We start from the raw sequence: 26,200 nt of genomic DNA on the forward strand, positions 1-26,200 counted from the left end.
GTGTTACAAAAGGCTTGTAAATCTGCCCCCGAGGTTTTGGTTAATGCCAGACCCCTTGAAATATCTTGTCTTTCTTACCATCAACATGCATGACTTTGGTGCAGATCGGCACTTAAAAGCTTTGAGGTTTGCGTTACAAGCTAAACAGTCAGGCCTATAATTATCAAAAGTGCATGACAGGGAAAGGGCAGGAATGTGCTCCCTAGCGCCAACGCAGGCACCCTTGTACCATGGAGCAAGGATGCCTGTGTTGTAAGTAGGATTGTTTACGTGCAGGAAGGGACAACTTTCTGCACCAAAAACAATCCCCTGAGGCATTTTCCTATTTCTATGTTTAGCACACATAGAACGAGGAACGGATTAGGAGAAATTAAGATAGTTCCCCTTGTCATGCCTACCCTATGAAGGTGAAGCTTTTTGGCGCATGCGTAGGTCTACCAGTAATGGTAAATCTGGGAATACATCAAAAACCATGGGTGTTGCATGGGAACACCTACGCAGCACCCATGGAACACCTTCCCAGGGCAGCACAGCGATTTGAAATGTTAAACAGATACGATTAAATGGAAATGTGTTGAGCTCTACAAAGTGTGCGTGGATGAGAAAGATCCTTCTGTACCAGGACGTTTGTGCCGATGAAATCTCCACAGTCATGCAGCTGTGCATGCCATTGTTTGACTATGGGAACCAGGGAAGTTCTGACAATAAAAGGTCCTCCTGTACCAGGACGTTCGACGTTACACGGCCATGCAGCTGTGTGCGCCTTTGTTCGATGATGAGAACGAGGTAAATGTACCCACTCCAAGAAAACAATGCGTCCTGATTAGGCCTTTCAAATGGGGAGTTAGTGGGAAGGAGCTTCGAGGGAAGAGAAATATCTTGATTGTGCGTTCTTAGTAGAGACATAGCAGATCCTTTCCTGAGCTTATGATGCAGCGGCCCTTTCTCTGACTCTGCTACAGCTGCCTCCTATTCGAGACTTACAATGCTTGTTCTTGAGTTAGACTCTCAGTTCAGTTCAAAATGCTTTATTCGGTTTGTTTGCACAACCATATAGCAGACATAAAATATAAAACATACAACAATCGTTCAATAAAACAATAAAAGGAACAAAGTACATAGACCAAATACATTAAATATGTACAAAACATACTAACTAGGGTACAATCTCCTCTAACAATACCAATACATATTAGAATTGTCGGTGTAGATACAAGAAGAGAAGGCTCTGGTAAACTCAGTAAATTGACATGTGCTAGTTGCTAAGGTGCTGAGTAGTGTGCAAAATACGCTATATAAGGTGCAGTTCCCGTATCGGAACATGTGAAAATATCGCAAAGAAAAGACTCTGCTGTACTCGGCAGAGTGACAGATGCGACTTGCTAAAAATTTTAAATGATTAAATAACAATAGATTTTCTGGCGGCCATACATTTTATAATATAAGTAGCTACTTAAAAACATATATCTGCACTTTCCAGAGTAAACATTAACTGCATCGCGTTCCTGGTAGACCGGACATTATATTTTAAAAAGATGGGTTTTAAAAAATATCTTCTTAAAAAAGTATAGAATTTACAAAACAGCATAAAATGACAGCAACTCTGTTTGGATATATCGTCACAGGGGCATGGAGTGTTACTGTGCTGCCTAATAATGGGGAAAGACACAAGGTGGTGTACTATACCAAACCTTAAACGAGTAAGAACAAAACGGTGAGAATTTCTTGAGACTTCCGTTAAATATAGCTGGAAACCCTCACTCACATTGTTTTCACAGTAAAAAACGGAGGTACATTGTTTAGCACAAACAGGTTCTCTAGATTTTCTTGAGTTGCATAGCAAGGTCACCTTAAGCTCTGATTTAGATATACTGGCAGCTTCGTCCGGCGCAGAAAAAGGATCCAAATTAAAAAGAAGCTTATACCAGTAGTGGATGTGTCTGAGCCAGGGAATATGCAAACAGTGGTCCAACTTTAGGCAATCTCCGATTACTTTTTGGGTAAAAATGGTTTCAGTTTTGGACCAAATAGATCGCCATAAGGCCAGTGGCCGTAAAGCTACAAGATCTTTAATATAATCTAGACCCACTTCTCTGTGGATTAGCTCTGTAGAGGCTGATGCGGGGGCACACAATAGACGTCTCAAAAATGAGTTTTCGTCAAGTTGGATACGGTTACCACAATGGGTATGGTGGCCCCACACACCAGCCCCATACAAATCAGATGATAGACATCTGGCTTTGTAAATCGAGATCATTTCCTTAATTCTACGGTTCCCAAGCTTGGAGGCAAATCCAAATACGCCGTTGTTATTCTTTACCATTTTGAGGCGCACATTCTCACATTCGTTGTCCCATCTCCCATCACCCGAGAATGTAACACCAAGATAACAAAAATTGGTAACGGTTTTAATTTTTGCCTCGTCCAGGTGGAAGGTCCTTTTAACCCCAATCTTCCTCCCGCAAGACATTACAAATGTTTTTTCTTTATTAATTAGCAGCTTCCTGCTGTTGATAAACCGCAGGAAGCTGTCAATTAAGCGTTGGAGGCCGATTTAGGTACGTGACAAGAGGACGGCATCATCCGCATACAACAGTATTGGGATTGGATTGCCGTCTATTCGAGGGGCATCAGCTGGGACCTGTCTTAGGATTGTATCAATTTGATTAATAAATAAGGAGAATAACAGGGGGGCTAAAACACAACCTTGTCTGATGCCTCTGGTCACTCTAAAAAAGGTGTAGATTCCCCATTAGACCCAAAACACACTTTACTGGATAGCCTTTTGTATAATCTAGCCAGGAAGTGTACGATATCTTTTGGTGCACCCATCTCCAATAGTATAGGCCATAAAATTGAATGTTCGACCAAATCAAAAGCGCTTCTAAGATCAGCAAAACATAAAAATAAGTTCCCTTTTTTGACCGTAGTGTATTTGTTTATAATGAGGTCGAGGTTCAGGCACTGCTCCATTGTACCTAATCCCCTCCTGAACCCGTACTGAACTGGCGATAAAATGGTGTTATCCTCTGCCTATATTTCTAGTCTGTTTAGGAGGATTCTGCTCAGGATTTTGATTGCTGAGTCCAGGAGGGAGATCGGTCGGTAGTTACGTGCCTCGGACCTGGACCCTTTTTTGAATAAGGGGACAATTATAGATTGTCCCCAGGTCAGAGTAAGGTTGCCTTCTATAGCAGCATTAAAGAAGCGGGTTAAAATTGGTGCCCATAAGTTCATCTCCTGTTTATACAAGTCCACGGGAACACCATCAGGGCCCGGAGCTTTACCCCCGCTACTCTTTGACAGCCCCAAATAAACCTCATCCAAACTGATAGATAAAGGTGACGATAGCCATACAGAATTGGTGTTCTTTACAAAATCTAAAACCAGCCTATCTGGGTTAAAAATGTTAGTAAAATGGTCTATCCAGGCGTTGCAGTTTACATGTGATGTTAGTTCAGGAATGTTGTCATTCTTTAAAAAAGGGCAGTTAATGGTCTCCCAAAATAATGTATTGTTATTTGTATCTGCCGCTAAATTGAGTTTATGCCATAACTCCTCTTGTATTTCTTTTTTCCGAACTTCGAAGGAAATCTTATAGTTATGGCGTTCAGCCTTAATATGAGTGGTGTCCCTGGGTTTAGCGGCCAGAGCGGCCTTTAATTTCGACATGGCCTGTGTACAATTATTATCGAACCAGCCAACTAACCTAGTTTTCGTTGGCCTACTCCTACCTGTCAGTAAGCCCTCAACAGCAAACTTGCTGACTTCATCGACGAGAACAACATCCTCGACCCCTCCCAATCAGGCTTCAGGAAGAATCACAGCACTGAAACCACACTCCTCATAGCAACAGACGACAGCCGTGCCCTCTTTGACAGAGGAGAGACTGTAGCACTCATCCTCCTTGACCTCACGGCGGCCTTCGACACTGTCTCTCACTACAAACTAGCCTGCAGACTCCATGATGCAGGAATCTGGAACAAGGCCCTCGACTGGATCCTTTCTTTCCTCTCTGGCAGAACGCAACAAGTCAGACTCCCTCCATTCCTTTCAGAACCGACTCCAACCACCTGCGGAGTCCCACAAGGATCCTCCGTTGGCCCAAATCTGTTAAACATCTACATTGCCCCGCTCGCAGCCATCGTCAGAGCACAAGGACTCAACATCACATCATACGCAGATGACACCCAACTGATCCTCTCCCTAACCAACAAACCCAACATCACTAAATGCAACTTTCAAGACAGAATGGAAGCCATCGCCAGATGGATGAAGAGCACCTGCCTTCAACTCAACACGGAAAAAAAAGAGATACTCATCATGGGCACACACCCCGATGCCTGGAACGACACCAGGTGGCCTCCTGCCCTCGGGGACCCCTCTGCCCCCACGGACCGCGCACGCAACCTAGGGATCATCGTAGATTCCGAACTCAAAATGGATCACCAGAGCAATGCCATCACCTACTCCTGCTACCAGACCCTTCGCCTACTCCGCAAGACCTTCAAGTGGATCCCACCAGAACACAGGAAACCGGTCACACACGCCCTCATCAGCAGCAGACTGGACTACGGCAACGCACTCTAGGCCAGGATCAACAAGAACCTCATCCACAAACTCCAGAACATCCAGAACGCCGCCGCAAGACTTGTCTTCAACCTACCAAGTCACTGCCACATCAGCCAACACCTGCAGACCCTACATCGGTCCCCGTCAAGAAGAGAATCACCTTTAAGCTTCTCACCCAAACACACAAGGCCCTCCACAATGCATGACCCACCAACCTGAACCACCACCTCGTGTTCCACGCTCCCCAGCGTTCTCTCCGCTCGGCCCAGGTCTCCCTTGCAACTGTACCTCGGATCAAGAAAAGTTGGACAGGAGGGCGCTCCTTCACCCTTCTCGCAACCAAGGCGTGGAACTCCCTCCCACTCCATCTCCGACAGACTGCATCGCTCCCCAAGATCCTAAAGGACATCAAGACCTGGCTCTTTGACGGAGCTCAGTGATCCTGCAAGTTCTGCAGACCCCCCTGACCTCCTTTCCCTCAGCACCTTAAGACCTGTTCCGGGTGAGTAGCTTGCGCTATACAAACCCCTTGATTGATTGGACTTCCAGTTAACACACTGGTGAAACTCAGCAAGTGCAAAATTGTGCAGCTTAGTTTATAATAGGAAGTAGAATATATGATTCTGCTTCAGCTGCATTAAAGTAGTTACAAAGGTTACCAATACATTCTCTTTAAAATGGCCTGAGTTTTTTCTCAGATGGGCCAAACTACCATCTCAGAGAAATTACAGCAATAAGCCCCAAGGAGGACACTGAGGTCAGGAGAAGCTTTACTTCTCACCACTCCTAGATTTAAACTAAAGAGGAAGGGTGGTAGAGCCTTTTCTGTACTGGCCCCAGAGCTATGGAACAGCCGCCCCTTTCCCTCAGGGCTGAAAACAGTCACTGGCAATTCCAGAAATTGTTGAAAACTTATCTGCTTAATAGGGCACAACTTCACTCTTTCAGTTAAACAGCACTGGGACACCCTTTTTAGGGTACAACGTTTCAGACTCTATAAATAATTATCATCCTTATCTTCACCATCTGTGCCTTGTCTTGAATCACTAACACGTTGTCAGCTATGCTTTGTACTGTATCGCTAACACTTTACCAGCTCTGTTTTGTCCTGTATCACTAACACCTTACCAGCTCTGCTTTGTTCTTCATCACTAATACCTTACCAGTTCTGATTTGTCTTGTATCACTAACACCTTACCATCTATGCGTTGTCCTGTATCACTAACACCTTACCAGCTCTGCTTAGTTCTGCATCACTTATACCTTACCAGTTCTGATTTGTCCTGTATCACTAACACCTTACCAGCTATGCTTTGTCCTGTATCACTAACACCTTACCAGCTCTGCTTTGTTCTGAATCACTAATACCTTTCCAGCTCTGATTTGTCCTGTATCACTAACACCTTACCAGTTCTGATTTGTCCTGTATCACTAACACCTTACCAGCTCGGATTTGTCCTGTATCACTAACACCTTACCAGCTCGGATTTGTCCTGTATCGCTAAAACCTTACCAGCTATGCTTTGTGCTGTATCGCTAAAATCTTACAAGCTATGCTTTGTCATGTATCGCTAACACCTTACCAGCTCTGATTTGTTCTGTATCACTAACACCTTACCAGCTATGCTGTGTCCTGTATCACTAACGCCTTATCAGCTCTGCTTTGTTCTGCATCACTAAAACCTCAACAGCTCCCCCTGGTCCAGTATCATTAACCTCTCACGACCTGTACCTTGTCCTGAATCTCCATTAATTGACTTACCAGCTCTGCTTTGTATTGTATCACTAACGCCTTACCAGCTCTGCTTTGTGCTGTATCGCTAATGCCTTATCAGCTCTGCTTTGAAGTGTATTGCTAATTCCCTACCAGCGCTCCTTTGTGCCTTACTTGCTCTGCCTTGTGCTGTATCCCTAATGCCTTACGAGCTCTGCTTTGTACTGTATCATTAATGCCTTATCAGCTCTGTTGTGTTATGTATCACTGATGCCTTACCAGCCCTGCTTTGTACTGTATCAATAATGCCTTATCAGCTCCGATTTGTACTGTATCACTAATGCCTTACCAGCTCTGCTTTGTACTGTATCACTGATGCCTTACCAGCTGTGCTTTGTACTGTATCACTAATGCCGTATCAGCTCTGCTTTGTACTGTATCACTAATGCCTTACCAGCTCTGCTTTGTACTGTATCACTGATGCCTTACCAGCTGTGCTTTGTACTGTATCACTAATGCCTTACCAGCTCTGCTTTGTACTGTATCACTGATGCCTTACCAGCTGTGCTTTGTACTGTATCACTGATGCCTCATCAGCTCTGCTTTGAACTGTATCACTAATGCCTTACCAGCTCTGCTTTGTACTGTATCACTGATGCCTTACCAGCTGTGTGTTGTACTGTATTACTGAAGCCTTACCAGCTGTGCTTTGTACTGTATCACTAATGCCTTACCAGCTCTGCTTTGTACTGTATCACTGATGCCTTACCAGCTGTGCTTTGTACTGTATCACTGATGCCTCATCAGCTCTGCTTTGAACTGTATCAGTAATGCCTTACCAGCTCTGCTTTGTACTGTATCACTGATGCCTTACAGCTGTGCTTTGTACTGTATCACTGATGCCTTACCAGCACTGCTTTGTACTGTATCACTGATGCCTTACCAGCTCTGCTTTGTACTGTATCACTGATGCCTTACCAGCTCTGCTTTGTACGTACTGTATCATTAATGCCTTATCAGCTCTGCTTTGTACTGACTCACTGATGCCTTACCAGCTCTGCTTTCTTACGTATCACTGATGCCTTATCAGCTGTGTTTTGTACTGTATCACTAATGCCTTATCAGCTCTGCTTTGTACTGTATCACTGACGCCTTACCAGCTCTGCTTTGTACTGTATCACTGACGCCTTACCAGCTCTGCTTTGTTCTGTATCATTAATGCCTCATCAGCTCTGTTGTGTTATGTATCATTGACGAGTCACCAACCCTGCCTGGTCCAATATCATGAACCCTTCACTGCCTGTACCTTGTCCTGTTTCACGAGCGACTCACCAGCTCCTCCTGGTCATTTACCACCAGCATGCGCGCGCTCCTTGAAGAGCAGTCTTCGTGGCTCTCGCTCCAGGTCTTCACCTCCTTCTCTTTTGAGAAGTAATAACAGATTTCTCCATGGAGCAGCCAGTCCTTCGGGCACCGCTCACACCCAGGGCCTGTCAAAGAAGGGAAGGGAAACCATGACACTGTGAGTTAAATCATTAAGACATAAATATTATAGTTTCTGGAGCTATAATTAAATGATAAGTATCACAACTGTAAATCACCACTACGGCAGCTTTTGTCAGATTAACTTCATGCAGAAAAGAACCCATTATTCATTTAACCTCTTCCATTGCCCCAACAAACCCCAGAATCGATTCCAAAGATCCGCAGAACCAGTGGAACCAGCCCCCTCGTGCACAGAGACAGACTCACGGCCAACCCTGTCCAGCAATTGTCTCATCTACGTCACCCACTTCCATCACTCATTTGGAAAAAGAACAATGACCTCCTCTGGAAACTGATAATCCTCGGCCTTATTCTCTCCAACACCAAATTAATCCGCAGATGATACAGTCTTCAGGGAACTGTATGGAAGGGGTAATTTATGCCGCGCTGTTTTAATTAAATTCATGATATTCGAAAATGCACCTTGGAAATTACCTATATTGCTTAGAACGACCTGCAGATCAAACACAGTGTCTCTGCCACATTTAAGTGAATGCGCCCAACCAGCTTTGAATAAAACTTTTGTAATGCTGAAACTTGACACCCCTCCGCACATCTCATAGTAAGTATTCTGAAGGTAACCTGACTACTAATTCTAATCCGTTATTAATACCACAGCGCCCCCCAGCGGATCTACACTGAATCATGAACTATCAGTCAAAACTTTCATCATGTCTGATGCATCTGCCCAAGACAGCACAGGGAAATGAGACTTTATAGGATTACTAGCCACCCTTTTGGTTCAAGACGTGCAGGAGCACATTGCTTTCAGAGAACAATCTCAAATTTCCCAAGTCTGCTCTGTCAAAACCAGAAACGTTTCTGAATGAAATAAGCAAATCAACATTCCTAACCCAGGTGAGATACACTCCCAGGATCAGGCATCACAACCTGCCTCCTGAGAACCCTGCATAGAGATGAGGGTCACTGCATGGCTTCCAGGAATACCTGGTGTGAGACCCTGGTGAAGGAATGGATTATCCGAGATGAAGACATCACACCCCCTAACAACATGTGGAAGGATTGATGAACAGGCCACATGTACCTGCTCCTGCGCAGTCTGATGGTTCATGTCTGGGCTCCTCCTGGTTCTCACACTGTGTGTCTGACGCTGGAGACCCTGCTGCTGCCTCCTGAGAGTGCTTCAAGACTGCAAGAGAAATAGGGTGGAGTTAGTTGTGGTTGAAATTTAAATTACACCAGTGTAAAAAGGGTAAATTTGGTGTTGGGCCTAATACACCGGGGGGCTTATTTATGAGAGGCTTGTGCTGCTGGGGTGTCACCTTTCTTGACGCTCCGGCTGCACAAGCCTCTCAATCACATCTATGAGGCGACCCAAAGCGACGCTGCGATGGCTTTGCACGGCCTCATAGATATGGAGTAGGACAAAGCAGCATAATTTGCTGCCTTGCCTTACTCTGCACCAGGGAGGCGTTCGATGGGCGTTGAGGTGGGTTTTTCCACGCAGCCCCCATGGAGTTTGACGCTGCCCCAGATTGACCTAATCACATAAACCTGGGGCAGCGCCAAAACCTTATGCTTCCGCAGAGCAGGCTTAACGAGGAGAAATATTTTTATTTTTATTCATTCTTTCCTCTTTCCATGTGTGCTGCATTCTGCAGCAGACATACATACAAAGAGCAAAACACCTCACAGGATTGTTTTTGTGCAGGAAGGTTCCTCTTCCTGCTCAAAAGCAATCCTGCCCGCAACGGTGCAAGGGTGCCTACGTTGGCAGTAAAATGTGCACCAGGGGAGAAGGGACAGGAATGCACCGTATTTCAACAATGGCATAGCGCAGCGCAGCAAGAAGACTTGTGGCTTTGCCCTATGCCAATTCTTCATAAATGAGGCCCCCTATTTCAGAACTTACGCCATTGTGCCAAGTTACGCAACAATGTGCTGTTGTGGTAATATCTTACTCCGAGCATCTAGAAACAATGTGAATGGCCAGAACACAAGCTGATATCGCTCATATCACTTGTGATTCTCGTGCTATATGTTTACAACAAAATGTGTTCTTGTGCATTTTGCATAATTATGTGTAATTTCAAGTAATTTCCCCATTCTTTCATGTAATTATGCAAAAGCAAATTATGTGAATTGCGCACACCCCAAGTTAAAATTATAGCAAAACTTTAAGGAATGAGGAGTACTGGTATTAGTCACAGTGGCGGTTCGTCCGCTATGGCAGAGGAGTGTCGAACCCCCCCCACCCCCCACCAGCGGCCTCTAAATTTTGAAAACAAAACTAATTTATTATAGTTGTATTATCCCATTTCTTCTGCGTCTTGTGGACGGGGCCATCATGGGTGGGGGCAGGGCCATCACAGGAGGAGTGGTGGCAATGCACTCAGTGCACCTGACGGTTTGACCGGCTGTCTCAGTTCGGCCAAACCGTCATGCGCACTAACATTTCACCAGCCCGAGCTGCATTGCCAGGTGGAGAGTGGAGCAGGCATAGACTGTCAGTCCCCTTTGGAGCAGAAAACAAGTCCGCTCAGGCCAATCCCAGTGCTTCTCTCATACATGAGAGAAGCACTAGGATTGGTCGCAGATGAGTCTGGGAGCCTCAGCAGAAAGGAGAAGAGCGGTGATCCGCGAGGAGAAGGTAGCTCTTTTTTGTCTTTATTTTTGTCGTCTGCCCGTTCCCCCACCTTGCATCCCTCCCCTGCCCTTCCACCCTGCCGTGAGAGCAGGCGCTACTGATCAGTCGAAGAGAAAACAAATGAGCCCAGGAATTTACAGTGGACATCATGAGGCGGTGAGAGAGAGCTCAGGATTTAAGAGGGAACAAATGGATGACTCATTATGAGTGGCCCTGGAAATGGGCCAGTGCATCCCTACCCTGAAGGAACTGATACTGCAGGTGCTAGTAACAGCGGGGGACTCCAAAATCCAGCCGTGTAAAAGTTGGACCCTTAGTGTCCCCTAGGAAAAGAAACTTTTCCAGGGGAATAGGTAATTCTGTGTTAAATTGGTCAGCTAACTCATTAAGGGGCATATCAGCAACAACCGGCGATAATTATCGCTAAGCGTACTTAGCGCTAGGATAATTATCGCAGGCTAACGTGGATTTTTATCGCTGAGATAGCGTGCTATTAGCAACGCTTATCTCAAAAGCAATAAAAATCCTAGTGCTAACTGCCTAACGTGAGATTATCGCTGGAAACCCAGCGATAATCTCACAAAAGGTGGCGTTAGCTTGTTGATAGGGCCCCACAAACTTAGCCATGATATCCACCTTCCATAGGATATCATGGCTAAGCCAGTCCTGAAGCAGGCATAAGGAAAATAGCGATAACAGGGGTTATCGCTACTTTTCTTGCCGCTATGCTTCATAGCGCGGGGCTTGATGATAGGAGAAATGTCGCTTAGCAACATTTCTCCTGTCATGTCAGGAACGCCCACTTTGCATCTCATTAGATATGCAAAGCTGGGTGTTAAGAATTCGTGGGCTAATGCAAGGTTTCACGCGTTAGCGTGACCTTGCTAATTAGGCGATAAAATTATCACCGCTTTTCGGCCGAAAACGGCCACAAAAGCGGCGATAATTTCCTATCGCCGCCTTGTAGATATGCCCCTATTTCTCCACAGACATTCACCACAGCATCTGAAATCTCTGGCTGTAAATCAACAATTCTGTGAATTCAGTCAAACATGCACACACCTGCTTTCTTGGGCGCTAGGGCACACTTCTGGGGAGCTGTAGGGCTTTACAATCTAGATTAATTCTTTCTTTCATTTATTATGTAAAAAATGAGAAATATATTCAATTTAAATATATATGGCCTTAAAGAGAAGCGTTGTGCTTGTAAATGCTTCTTTCCTATGTATGTGCTTAGATTGTATAGTTCAAGGTGTGGCTAGTATGGCAGTAGTCATGGGGTGTGGCCGAGGTCTGCGCGCGACCCCTTTGAAGCCCTCACTGATGTCACATGGACTCCAAATTGCCTCATAAACTGTCTTGAGAGCACAGGGGGCTGGTGTCGTCATAAGGCAGGTCAGAGGGCACACGCTTGTGGTGCTAAGGAATGGGGTCTGTGATCTGTACTGCAGCCTTGTTCAGGAATGTGTAGAGCACTTTTATTGCTTATTGTATCCCTGTTTTAGAAAGGGAAGACCAGAGGGTGTAGGCAGGACCAGTTCTAAATTAAGCTACACTAGGCAGCTGCAGCCAGCAGAGCAGCACTGCCACAAGAGCCCCAACAACCATGAACCATGCGCTCCTCGCTGGGGCGGTGGCAGAAAACCTGGCCATGGACTCAAGGAACTCAGACATGACTGGGGTTTACGGAAAAGTAGGCTGACTAAAAACAAGCATTGGCTGAAGGGTTGACCCAACCCCCACACCACACTCGATATATATTTGTTTTGTTTGATCAAATATGATTTACCTGACCTAAAACAAATGTTTTTGCCATTGCTTGTTTTCTCCTGTGTGAGCACAGCATTCACATGTGCATGTGCTGTACAGTGAGGAACAACGCCTTATGGGGACTCATTTTGTCACTTCACCACCCAGAGGCGGCCTCGTCCACACAGTCTTCCGTCATGCAGCAGTGCTCATAGAAGCAGGGCTTTAAGTGCGCCGGATCCTCACGGGTCCCAGGGCTACTTTATTAAAAATTCGTTTAAAACAGGTCACTATTGGGTGCTCTATTCATGTCCTTAGGTTTATGCCCAAAAACACTGGTCGAATTCTAAACAATGTTGTAAACACCCCTCTGGCAATCTATGTCAGCAGTGCAGCCCCCGTGTATATTTCACGTTTTATTTTATCTTACATTTCCAAAGATGAATACATTTTTCCAGATGTTGTGTTTCTCTAATTGTTGTCATGCAACATGTGACTGCATATATGGGTTCTGAATGTGAGAGAGTGTTTATGAGGGCGCAACTAAGAGGTCTGGAGCTGAGGGTCAAGGTAGGGTGAGTTTCTCCAAGTGCCTCTCAGTGAATCATAAAGTGGGTCAGATGACATGTACATCCAATCCATGGCCTCTCTGCAGAGTGCACGCAGTGATGATCACAGATGTGCAAATTGTTATTTTGGGAGCCTGTGTGAAAGAGGCTTCCAGCTGTTGAAATATGGACAGCAACTAGGGGTAAGAAAATGTGGTGCTTACAGGTGAGGGGTAGGGCTTTGTGGGGTGGTGAAGTAGACGAGATGAAAGGAAGTATGTGAGAGAGAGTTAAAGGGCAGGTTGAAGATGACATAAATGGCGTGTAAAATATATGCGATGGGGGGTTTCAGAAAAATGTGGGGAGACAAAGGGCATAAGTGTATAACAAAGTGAGAGATTGAAGAGGGAAGGGTCACAGGGGGGGCGGGGGGGGGGGGAGTTCAGGAGTGAATGACTCACTCCAAGGGTCCCTGCTCCTTTCCCAGGATTGTAATGTTTGAGTCAAAGACTCCTATTTTCAAAATTGAAACATTTTCAGTTCTAATCATTCACAACAAAATCATAGTTGCCACTTCTTTATTTGATTCTGATAACAAGCATTGGCAACGCCAATGGGTCTCAATGTTTTGGGCTTATGTGTGTTTTTAAGAACATGCCCTAGAGATAAGAAAACAGCGAAGTGTTGGATTATTTTAGAGCTTCCTATTGCGTGTCCACAGGAGCCACCAAACACCAAAAGAAGCCCAGAGAAAAAGAAAGAACATATATCACAGACAAAGACTAACATAGCAGCGAGAGAGCAGACAACAAGTGTCTTCCGCATTGTTCCGCACCTGCCAGGCATAGCACAGTGAAGCTCGAGACCAGCGCATAGTGAGTGGGCCATAATGCAGAGTGCCTGTGCAACTGTGAGTGATGGAAGTAACTATCCTATTAGATTTAGAGTTACACGGCCTACGAGGCTGTGGATAGGCCTTGACAAGAACGCTTTGCTCTAGTGAGAGAGAACAGCAAAGAGAAAAGACAGATTGTTTCCAATAAAAATCTAATAAAAGCAACGTGTCCCTGCAAAGGATTGTGGGTAGGCAACTTGATCACTACCTTCGCTCCTAGAATGTGCAGGCTCTAGGAGCTATGCTGTGGACAAAGAAGATTTAGAAACACTTATTAAAAGGAAACTGGATTCTTATCCGTGCTGCTGCCGGTTGGTGCACAGGTTGGAATGAAATAAAATGGATAAAATAAAATGCATAAAGCGCAGTGCTACAAAATAAGACATCTTGGCGCTGAAAAATATTTATATTTAGTATATTTTCAATGAAGTGCCATATGGTCCTTCTTATTTCCACAAGTTTAGTTCTATTATAAAATTGTTGATTTTGAGTAATTTTTTATTTTATGCAGGTTGAAGTATTACCTTTTTACCTGCTTTCGCACGAAGCCTTTTTGATTTGAGAAAGAACTTCCGAGCTGCACATCCGGAGTGCTTTGGAAACATCACCTGAAGTTAGCTTGGAAGCTACAGGGGCAGGGCCTGCCTTTGCCTTTCACCCACCACCATGGACTGCCATGCCCCAAGCCAGCATCCTTCATAGGACATTTGCAGTGATTAAAAAGCATGATGGTGGGATAACAACGCTGCTCAGTGCTGAGTCAGATTATGAAAGGCACTGCCCACCAGCAATCTCTGGAGGATGCTGAGCTGAACAAAGCAGGAGATGAAGAGGTCTGACCCACAGGTCATCTTTATATATGTTTTATGTTGATAACATGAGGTCATGCACTCACCAAAGTAGTCTTTAGCCAGACCTCATTAGGCACATATGAGCCAACTGTTGTCCTTCTTCAATTACACTCAAAATGCATTAGAAGGTCAGGGTTTTTGGCTGTACAAATAACAGAGGCCTACTACTTTACAAGCAACGCCCGGCTGGTCTACCTTCTGGAGGGTAGTCGATCTGTGGTGGTCCGCTCCGCAAGAAGCCAAGCGGTGGTCGTAGGGTGGAGATCACAAGGCGCAACAAAGACTCACCGACAAGATGTGTTTACATAAACCAAGACTTTGGAACACTCTCCTCCTCCTTCACCCTATAGTGCCACAAGTCCTCGTCCACTTAGAAGAGAGCTTCAACCCATCTACCAACCACCTCTTATCAAAGTCTTTGTTGATGCTGATGTTGTAACCACCCACAGGGTGAGGAATGGTTCACCTTACAAACCTTTGAAAAACTTGTAAATCAGGAGCACCTGTGGAACTGCCCTCTGCATATTACTCTGCTGCTGCTTGAAGCCGGGTTTGTGTCACAGAAAAAAAGAAGTCACATTTGTGACCTCTGCATTGGCTGAGATCACAGCGAGGTGTGTGATTCTTCAACGCGTCTGTGATCTTCAAATTCTTCTTCTTTGTATCCTCTTGTACACGAGAAAGGCCCTTTTGATGGTAAAGTATGAGGTCTCTGATGCTAGGGGGCCCTGAGCCAGCGCGACGCCCCTCTGTCCTGTAAGGATGGACCCCGCTTGGACGTCTACTCCACTCAGCAGTGGTTCTATTGGCCCCCAACCTGTGGCCCCTCACTGACGTAAATTGGACTGATTAATTAAGGATTGCTCCCTGCATTTCAAGATAATTCTAAGTTGCTGATGGTAATATTTCCATTTTTTTGGTTTTACAGCAGTAATATCATTTTCTTTCTTTTGTCTACCATTTGGCCTTCGATTACCGGATCTTCACCTCCTGAAAGCAGCTGACACCGCTAGTGAAAATCTTTGGTAAAATGGCGAAGAGCTGGGGTGATCGAACTAGGAATGACCAATTTCACGGGTAGTTCCACATTTTTAAGGGGCCAGTCATGGCCCCAATTGTATTGCCCCAGTAACTCTGCCCCCTGAAGTTGCCTGTACCAGCAGCAATGGGGACTCCAGGGTGGAGCTGCCGGCCACTATGAATGAGAGCATTAAATGTGATAAAAGGGACTCTCACAGCCTCAGATGTCTCGTGATACACCCTGTATGCACGGCCTCCCTCCACTGTAACCCTCACACACTGTGCGAACAGCAGTTACAAAAAACTCCAGTCGTGATGCCAGCCAGCAGCAGAAGGAGGTTCAATGCTCCACTGATGAACAGCAGACGCCGCAGCCAACGGGATCTCTCTGGGTCACCTGCAAAGTGAAGCATGGGAGAAAAAAATAATACAGTATTGATAAATATTCATAAATTTAGTGCATGCTGTTTCATTGGTTGCTTTGGATGAGTACACATTCATCGCACGCTGTTTGATTGGTTACTTTGAATGGGTACACATTCACCGCACACTGTTTGATTGGTTACGTTGCATGGGTACACATTCATCGCATGCTGTTTGATTGGTTACGTTGAATGGGTACACATTCATTGCACGCTGTTTGGTTACATTGAATGGGTACACATTCATTGCATGCTATTTGATTGGTTACGTTGCATGGGTACACATTCATCGCATGCTGTTTGATTGGTTACGTTGAATGGGTGCACATTCATTGCACGCTGTTTGGTTACATTGAATGGGTACACATTCATTGCATGCTATTTGATTGGTTACGTTGAATGGGTAAACATTAATTGCACGCTGTTTTATTGGTTACGTTGAATGGGTACACATTCATTGCATGCTGTTTCATTGGTTGCTTTGGAATACACACTGAGGTACAGCTGCTCCCGGTGATTCACACAGTACCTGCAAGACACCATTGTTACTTTTGTGGCCCATGCAAAGCTCCTGCTGAGGCTCCTCGCGTGGCCTTGGGCTTGGTGGGTTGTGCATGGGCCCCCGTTTGTGTGCGCGCCTATGGATCCCAAACATTCACCCCTGTTTATTTCATTAATATGAATGTTAATGTTGGAGTTCACGTCTAGTAATAACTACTTCCGCTCACTTTCACACTGATTTACACAATGAGACACTTTTTTGGTGAGCCTCCTTTTGACAACCCAGTGGTTGGTTTGTAAATTGACCAGGATACAAGATAAAGCATTTGTTGTTTTTCCTCTCTCACTGAGCTCTAAAATGTAAAATCATTAGTGTTTTTGGCTCTTTGTTGTAATTTACTTGAATTCATTATGTGTGATGAAGAGCTGATGAGACCCAAATGCTTTCAAAAAGGTCATCTATATTCTGAAGTTTACTTTTATTTTATGAAAGAGCTCAGAGAACTCGAAAATCCAAGCTATAGTCTTAGGTATGTTTAGGGCATTATCCCGCCATTCCGAATTCTTCCTCAAAAACTGCTGTTAAATTGTTTTGTTTTGCTTGCCTCCTACCAGTCCTAATGAATGTGTTTATTGCTTGCATTTGCATTAGCAGATGTGTGTAATGAATGAAAAGAAATAACTTGGCACAATCTGGGCTCTGGATAAATCATGAAATTCCAAAGTGACCGACCTTTGAGCAGGTACTGCTGTGAAGCGACTGACGTCAGATACAGCAGAGCACTGCACGATACACCAGCACGGCACGGCAGCTAACATGTGTGACACCTTAGCTGCAACACAGGGATCACAACCTTATGGACTTTTACTCAAGAGAATGATGACAAAACATCATTAATTTCAAATCCAAACAATCAAGACTATGTCAACACCAGTGTTAACCAACCAAACTGTTTGCCAGCATATTAAGATCCTTACACTCTGTGTGACAGGTAAGTCTTTGCAGTGGTAAGTGGCCACCCATGTCTCTTAATTAGGACGAAAGATTGTCAAATGACTTTATCTAAAATTGGAAAGTCTTGCATGGAATAGAGACATATTACCATCATCAGAGGAGAGGATCCATGTGTGCTGAATCTTCATACAAATTGTGGACTTGATTATTGATGTGCAAATTCACGAATAATATGTGTGGTTAGTTAAGTTGTCGAAATTGTCTTAGTACAATATCGTAAAAGCTCTTCGGAGATATCACTGGTATAGTCAAAACTAAGACATCTTCTTTGATAATGTCGCGATGCGGAATAGTGACCTATTTTCTATCGCCAACAGTGGCCTGGAAAGCTGGGGCTGTCCTCCTACGGCACTGACGTCCTCATGGCTTCTAGTCTTTTGAACACTTGTAAATACATGTGAACAATTTAAAGTCGACACAGGGTCTTAGCAAAGAAAATATCAGAAAAATTGTTTTCTCTTAAATCATGTATTTGTGCATCTAGGGGATCTCACCTCTTCTAAGCAGGAAGGAAGTGTGTGATACTCTGGGCAGGCAGGCAGGAAATTCTGCAGAAGATTTGAGGTCAGCCAATTTCTGCGAATGCGATGGGTCTGATTTGTCACACACGAACAGAGAGGGCTGAAGGTTTGAAAATTAGTGGACAGTGGTCTTACCTAGTGGGAAAGCACAGAAACTACAAAGCGAGGAGGACGTCCTAGGTAAGCGTGTCCTACAGCTGGAACAAGAGATTCACGCTGATCTATGAATGAATAGAGGGGCAAATTTGTCAAAGGTTTTGCTTCACTCTTCTTCCATGCAAGGTAACGCAAGGGCAATGTAAAAGCTAGATGAGATTTACCAAGCCACACAAGGACACCTTTTGTGGCCCTACGATGCTTGGTAACGCTGGAGTAAAGTAAAGCAGCACTAGTTACTGACTTGGTTCATGCTGACCCAGGGAGACATTCCATGGGTTGAGCATAGATGTTCCCATGCATCCACCCATGGACTTTGACTCATTCACAGATTTACCATGAGTGGTACCATAGGAATACGTCAAAATGTGATGCCTTTACAGGGGGAGTAATGAGGTGAAATATCTTTATCTCTCCTTGTTTATTCCTCTTTCTATGTCAGTTGCATCCTGCAGCACATGTAGAAAGAGGAAAAAGCCTCAAAAGATTGTTTTTTGTGCAGGAACGCGTTCCCTTCTGCACAAACATAATCCTGTCTGCAACATAGGCACCCTCCTACCATTGTGCAAGGATGTCTGCGTTGGCGCTAGGCGGCCAAAAGTGTGCCAGCGCAGAGAGAGAGGACAAAGTGGTGCCATATCTTGATAGGTATGGTGCATTACTGTCCTCCCCTTTCATGCAGCACAGAAAGTTGTCTTGTTGCATTGTGTTGCGTGAACAACTGATAAATTTGGCCTACAGTGTCTACGGAAGATCCTCATGTGACGCACAAGATCTCTTCAATGACAGGAGAGGGGCATTGAATGTGGGGGCAACAGAGGTGAGACCTTTTCAGAGGGTAAAGTGAAAAGGATGGGGTTAATGATAACATTATGTAAATGTCTCTTACCGGGGTGGCTCTCTTGGTGAGCTCGAACTAACATAAGCCAACTGTGCGGCATTGGACACCAGCATGAATACAAGCACAGAGCTAGCCCATGCGGCACAGGTCTGGTGGGTGACGTTAGTTCCGTGGTGAAATTAATGAAACCAATAAAAAGGGACATTTTCCAAATGAATTCTGTCAGCCCTGGAGCAGGAACAACCTGCACATGTCTGCCTTTAGCGAGGGATTTAACCACAAAAAAGTTTCAATAACAAATATTTATTTCACAAGCAGGCTCGGACCCCCAAGTTTCTTACAAGCAGCCTCCATTTTATATTTTGAATCAGACCGAATGAGATGCCCTAATTGTTTCCCGATCTAGAAGCAAAGTCGCACATCAACTTGTCAACCAAAAGCAGACCTCTCTCAAGGACGTTTAATGGTCACATGTGGTCAGTACGTTAAATCGTTTACGTAAATATTTTGAGGATTTCCAACGTCTTTCGAACTGATCCACAATCCAAGTCCAGAGGCTTAAAAACAACCCCCCCCCGATAAATTTCCCAGGTCACAATTGTTTGATTGAATTTAATTTAATTGCTGCAATGATTTTCTCCGCAATTTTAGTTCAAGGACACAACCCATCTGAACGTTGCATGGGGGCCCAGAGACTGAAATGTCAATGGGGCATATCAGCAACCACCAGCGATAATTATCGCTAAGCGCACTTAGCGCTAGGATAATTATCGTCGGTTAACGTGGAGTTTTATCGCTGAAATAGCGTGCTATTAGCAACGCTTATCTCAAATGCGATAAAAATCCTCGCGCTAACTGCCTAACGTGAGATTATCACTGGGAATCTCACGAAATGTGGCGTTAGCTTGTTGATAGGGCCTCACAAACTTAGCCATGATATCCACCTTCCATAGGATATCATGGCTAAGTCAGTCCTGAAGCAGGCGTAAGGAAAGTAGCGATAACAGGGGATATCGCTACTTTTCTTGCCGCTATGCTTCTTAGCGTGGGGCTTGATGATAGGAGAAATGTCGCTTAGCGACATTTCTCCTGTCATGTCAGGTCAGGAACGCCCACTAATTAATTAATTAATTAAATAAAATTTATAAGGCGCAACAGCTACCCAAAAAGGGTTTCCCGGCGCCGAGACGGCAGTGAGACAGACTAAGGATGTACAACGGCAAAAATTATTGGTTGCACCTCATTAGAGATGCAAAGCTGGGCGTTAGGAATTCGTGCGCTAATGCAAGGTTTCATGCGTTAGCGTGACCTTGTTAATTAGGCGATAAAATTATCGCCGCTTTTCGGCCGAAAATGGCCGCAAAAGCGTCGATCATTTTCTATCACCGCGTTGTAGATATGCCCCAATATTCGTTGCTGAGGCAGCTTATAATCGCTAATAAGTCTAGAAATTGCATTGATTTAAGGAAGTGCTTCTTATGCCTATCACCTGCTAGAAGCTGGCCCAGTTCTTCAGTCCAAAAAGTTGTAAAGTTGCCAACAGAACACTGCAGCTGTGCCAAAGAGCATATATATATATGTATATATACACACACACCCCCCAAAAACCACCCAACCCACATTTCTGCATTTTATATATGTTTAATGTTTTTGTGAGTACTGCAGTATTCTCATGGGGCCCGTGGTTCGAGTTTCACCCCATTGTGACACAGTGCCATACAAGGTTTCAGAGTAAATTTCTAAGGGGCATATTATCAAGCCAGGCGATAAAATTATCGCCGCTTTAGCGGCAGAAAACTGCCGCTAAAACGGCGATAATGGGCTTGATAATATGCTCTATGGAATTCCAATTGAAGCTCATGTTAGATGTGAAGGAAATTCCTGCGTTAAGGCATACTTAGCGCGATTAAAATAATCGCTTCCCTGCATTGTAAATATCGCGAAGCTGCCTTCGTGATATTTACCCATGTTGTTTCAACAGACTGCTTACTTTGCATCTCATTAGCGATGCAAAGTTAGGCGTGCTGGAAACGGGAGCAAAATCAGCAAACACACGATAGCGTGTCTTTGCTGATAAGGCGATAAAATTATCGCCGCTTTTCGGCCGAAAACGGCTGCAAAAGCGGCGATAATTTGTTATCGCCGCATTGTTAATATGCCCCACAGACCGGCAGAGTAGGGTCTGCTGGGAAGCCCCTGAAACGTTACATCACGCCACTTGAATTTGCAAAAAATGCTCCCACTTGGGAAATGTTGGCTGCATCTGATTTTTCATGTTTTACATATAGGATCCTGCAGTGAGGCTGCTGTTTGTTGTCTGAATGGGACCTCCTACAATCGTCAGCATGAGTTTTAAAATATTATGAACAGGCTATCAAAGGATTGAGTCAAAGGAAGAGCCGTCTTAGTTGAACCCCTTGAGAGACTGAGCCTTTCTTTATTTAACCATCTGTGTAATGATCGGGTGTACTATTAGGATATGTCTCAAGGAGTTAAATCTAAATTAAAAGCACGTTTTGTCTTTTTAATCATTTGCAAAATGTGTAATCTTTATTTGTATTGATGAAAGTTAGTTTGTAATGTTTTTAATTAATCATACAATAAATACATATCTATTTATCTCTCTGTAGTACTACCGGGTGCAATCCTTCGCAACAACCAGAAGAAGCAGATTCTGACGAATATCTGTGAAATCACCCAAATTAAGTAGATATGAGGCTCTGCTTCGGTCTGGCATTAGCCAAGACCTTTTGATTAAAAAAATATGTATAATATATTAATTTAAAGAGGTTTTAAATCAGCTGGTTGAATCTATTGGTCTATCAGTGTTTCATTCCCATTTTGCTTCTGCTCTCTACAGCACACAGCACGGGGCAGGGCTGAGCCCACTTCAGACACCGGATATTTTCACTTTACCTCAATTTGCTCTTTGACCACGAGAACATCCATACACATGTCAGTTCTCGTCAGTGCCGTTTTTTTAGTTTTTGCTTTATTACTTCGGTGTTGACTTTGTATTTTTGTTTCAAAATTTCTTTATTCACATTTTGCAGATGTTACTGCACATACAATTGTGAAAGTGTGCACCATCAGGGCACTGGTCTGACATCAAACATGTAAAAGTAAAACAAACTGCAGCGTAGGAATGCCTCGTCCCCTCAAAAAGGAGGGATAGTCCAGTGAGCGTATCATCCCCCCCGCTGAAATAGGGGCTGGGGGGGGATTGAGGTAAGGTAAGGGTAAGACTGTCCCATGAGGGGGAGGCAGGGGGGCCAGATGGGCACAACAGGGAAGCAACGCACAATCGCACACGTCGACTTTGTGTTCACAGCCTAATACGATAGCGGGACAGTATTTACCAGCTCTTCCATGGTGAGCACAGGGCACCTTCCAGCTGTATCAGTTCCTGACTCCTCTGTTTCACAGTGTATCAAATTGTGTCCATTTGAACTGTTTTCACAAAGTTGTCATTTTGTTAGTATGTGCACAATGAAGTGCACCTCCAAGTGCACTCCTGAACGTCATGCTAGTGTGTCTTTTAATTCACGACTACAGCTATATTTGTAAACCACATTAGTCTGTATGTCCTACTTGGGGGCTTTAGTAGTTTGATTATAACTCTCTTGTACATTGTTATATTGTCTGTATAATCTATCTATCTATCTATCTATCTATCTATCTATCTATCTATCTATCTATCTATCTATCTATCTATCTATCTATCTATCTATCTATCTATCTATCTATCTATCTATCTATCTATCTATCTATCTATCTATCTATCTATCTATCTATCTATCTATCTATCTTTGCAAGCCTCTCAGTCTACCTGCCTATGCAAGCCTCAAGAGTTATCTGTCTTTGTAAGCGTGTCTATCTACTTACAAGAATGTTTTACAAAAATATTCCAAAAAGCATTAAAATAGGCTGCCAGCCAACACCTGACCGATTGGCTTTTGGGATTTGCAGTTAGCCAAGACGCATTAATTTCACAATTATATGTATAACATAGTGAGTAGTATGGGTTTTCTGCCAGACTTCCACCATTAGTCTGTTGCTGTGTCAATCACATTTGTCTTCCAGCTACTGCAGCCTGCACCGTGAGGCGGGTGTTAGCGCGCCTCAGCCACGGGCTGATTTCACTCTGAGTGGCAGTGTGCTGCTCTTTCACAATGAGGAGACTACACACAAAGTAGTTCCCTTAACCCCTTCGCTGCTGCGGACATTCCGCTGCAGCGCTGGGGGGGGCAGGGGGGCAGCGCGGTGGGCCTGTGCTCATGACGGAGCCGCTCCGTCATGAGCCACAGTTGAGCTGTGCTCATGACGGAACGGTTCCGTCATGACTCCGCCCATTTGCGTTGTCGCCCCGCACAGGCGGGGAAACAGCGCCGCGCAGGCGGAGCGGCCGCCAACAGGATTGTCATGACGGAACCGTTCCGTCATGAGCACACAGCAACCGTGGCTCATGACGGAACGGTTCCGTCATGAGCGGGGAAGGGGTTAAGCATCAGGGACTACTGTGACAAAGGGGGCTTATTTGAAACTAAAGCAATATCTTTGGCTTTAGCAGATGATTTTCTTTAGATTGATGATGGCCCTGCTGTCCCAACAACAAATGTTTTGCCTAAACCATAACAGAACTAAACAAGAATTGCCAAAGCCAAACCTATTATATACCCGGCTGATGAGCCCATAATTACAGTGAAACCGGCCCTGCGTTGCTTGTGTCTGGTTTCTGGTTCAGGGAGGACCTGGCTTGGCAGTTGGGCTGGAGTGTCCCAATTGGAGCAGGGTCAAGAGTGACTTGCATATGGCTGTGTCCAAACAATGGTTTCATGGGGGGTCAAAATAATGATGGACTGTGATGCAGCCCCAAGTAATTACCAGTGGCTGAGATTAAATCAAGCAGTCGATGCCTCACTTTAGTGTATTCTTTTAGGAACGTGACCTTTCCCAGTCTCTCACTCCCTTTGACAAGCAAGATGTCTAAGATTTCCTGGGAATATTGTGGGAATAGTACTTGAACCATTCATAAAGATGGAAACAATCATCAGCCCTATCACATAATGTAGCCTCCTGTTTTGAACACCTGAACAGCATTGTATCAGGCTGCATGGAGAGTTGGCATGCAGCTTGAATGTGGGACCATGTGCGCAGGCCAACAGCTCTTCAATGGAGCATGAATTTCACAGAACAACCCTGAACTTGTTTCCTGCCTTTCCCTCCCAGATAGGATGTGTTTATGGGGACTTGTAGATTCCTGGAGCACTGGAAGCAGTGCAGGGTGAGCTGAAACTGCTAACCTCCTTTCTGTTCAAACAGGATAAAATGAAGGGGTCACAACCTTCTAGGCGATGGTAGATAGGACATGAAGAGGAGGGGCGAGTAGACAGCATCCGGTCAATGTGGAGACAATCCTGAGGGCAATCACGCAGGTGTGGTGAGAGTGGCCTGTGTTTCAAGCCTCTGTGTATGGAGAGGCCTTTATCTCCAACTCTCAACTCTTTTGAATCAACTTTACTGCAACAAGAGAACCCAAGAGTCCAGATCCTGTGGCAGTCAAACCTTGCCTGCTTCTTGACCTGGACATGCTGAGTGAAGGGAAATGTTGTGGGGAATCCAAGCGCTGGAAGAGACACTGGTAGAAAACACACGTTACTCCAGTGTGCAGATATTAGTTAGAGATGCTGTTCCTTTCCTCTGATTTTCCTCATTGTCCCAGTTTTATGATGATAATCTGATAGTTTCACTATTCTTTTGAGCCTTTCTTGATTGGCTGTTTTATTTCCCTATTGATTTACCATTACTCGAAACAGTGGCGGTACAAACTGTGTTAACATGAACAATTTCTGAACACAAAGAAGCCCCCTACCTGGGTATTCATATATAATAAAGAAAACAGGAGGCAAGCTGAAAACTCAGGATGCCAAGCACCCTCTGTTCTAGCCCTGAGCAGAGAGGACTGAAAAGGGGTAGGCTGCAATCCCAAGCACCACATTAGTCTTGAACTTCCATTTTACCCAGTGTATTGACCTTTAACCTTTGAATGGATTTTTCAGCCGACAAGGACCTACATGCTGAGTGTGCCCCTCACCTTGGCAGGGCCCAGAATCACTCTACATTAAAGAAGAACTTGGTGATGAGGTTGCCATTGAACGTCTCTGTATTCACAAAATATTGACACAGACTGAGGTTTCGACGCAGCTTTAATTGGGCTGGGGTACTCACAACTGGCCTCTTAAATGCTTGAAAATGTGATCTGGAGATGGAGTCCACTGGAGACCTAGAATGCTGATATAATTTCCCCACCTATTAGGTTTTAAACAAGAAGTAAACAGTGTATTAAAAGATAGATAGCCCCAAGTGCTATGTAAACTCAATCTTGATGACAACCATAATACACTCTTTATCTTGTCCTTCTGTTGAAGTGCCTGCAATAAGATTAACCCACTGGTCAGAATATCCATCCACAGCCCTTCTGTGGGCCCTCCAAGTGAAAGGCATGGATTGACTGTCCTGGTAAGAGGCACAATATGTAAAATGGTGCAGAGAAAAGCAAGAAAGGCAAAGGTAATACAAGTAAAGGGACTTCTAACCTCTCAGTCCATCTTCATGGCTGTCCTCTGGTTTTCTCCTGTCATTGAAATGCAGAGCTGAGTATCCATCTTCGTCCTCTGGCCTCCTTCTCCCCTGGAACTGCAGAGCTGTGTATCCCTCCTCGTCCTCTGGCGTCCTCCTCCCCTTGAGCTGCAGAGCTGTGTATCCCTCCTCGTCCTCTGGTGTCCTTCTCCCCTTGAACTGCAGAGCTGTGTATCCTTCCTCGTCCTCTGGTTTACTTCTTCCCTTAAGCTGTCGAGCTGTGTTTCCCTCCTCACCCTCCATTGATAAACTTCTAAACCTGGGTTCTGCCAGAGGGTTTGAGTCTCGAGTGAAAGCTCTCAGTGCTGCTGGGCCGTGTCACTGCTGTCCACACCTTGCACAGGAACCAAAAACCACCAGCCCTCAGACAGAAGTCGTTGGACGGAGTAGTGCTGCCCACAAGCCCCTGAACAGGAAGCGATGGAAGTTTCAAACCTGAAATATGTTTTAAAATGGGGCCAGCTGTAAACGCGTGCCCATGCCTCTGTCCTTTCCACCTTAATATGGAATACCTGAAGGTTGAGTTCTTTGGCTACACAAGACCCACTTTTATACCGTGAGGGTTCACAGTGAGTGGAGATAAGCACTACGTTGTGAGTAACG

At 44.7% G+C, this 26,200-nt stretch overlaps 1 pseudogene across 1 annotated transcript in view; it reads right to left on the reverse strand.

Moving 5' to 3' along the window:
* The window catches only part of LOC146813033 (killer cell lectin-like receptor subfamily B member 1B allele C), a 70,177-nt pseudogene extending 44,337 nt beyond the window's left edge, over positions 1 to 25,840 (reverse strand). Inside the window, exons 1-4 of the transcript XR_014966188.1 lie at positions 25,555 to 25,840; positions 15,801 to 15,899; positions 8,877 to 8,981; positions 7,619 to 7,776 (exon numbers count right to left, since the gene is read on the reverse strand). The product of XR_014966188.1 is annotated as a killer cell lectin-like receptor subfamily B member 1B allele C (transcript). The remainder of the gene's footprint in view (positions 1 to 7,618; positions 7,777 to 8,876; positions 8,982 to 15,800; positions 15,900 to 25,554) is intronic.
* Positions 25,841 to 26,200: the final 360 nt, after the last annotated feature.

This window comes from Triturus cristatus, chromosome 7, assembly GCF_964204655.1.
Source record: "Triturus cristatus chromosome 7, aTriCri1.1, whole genome shotgun sequence".
In the NCBI taxonomy this organism is placed as follows: domain Eukaryota; kingdom Metazoa; phylum Chordata; class Amphibia; order Caudata; family Salamandridae; genus Triturus; species Triturus cristatus.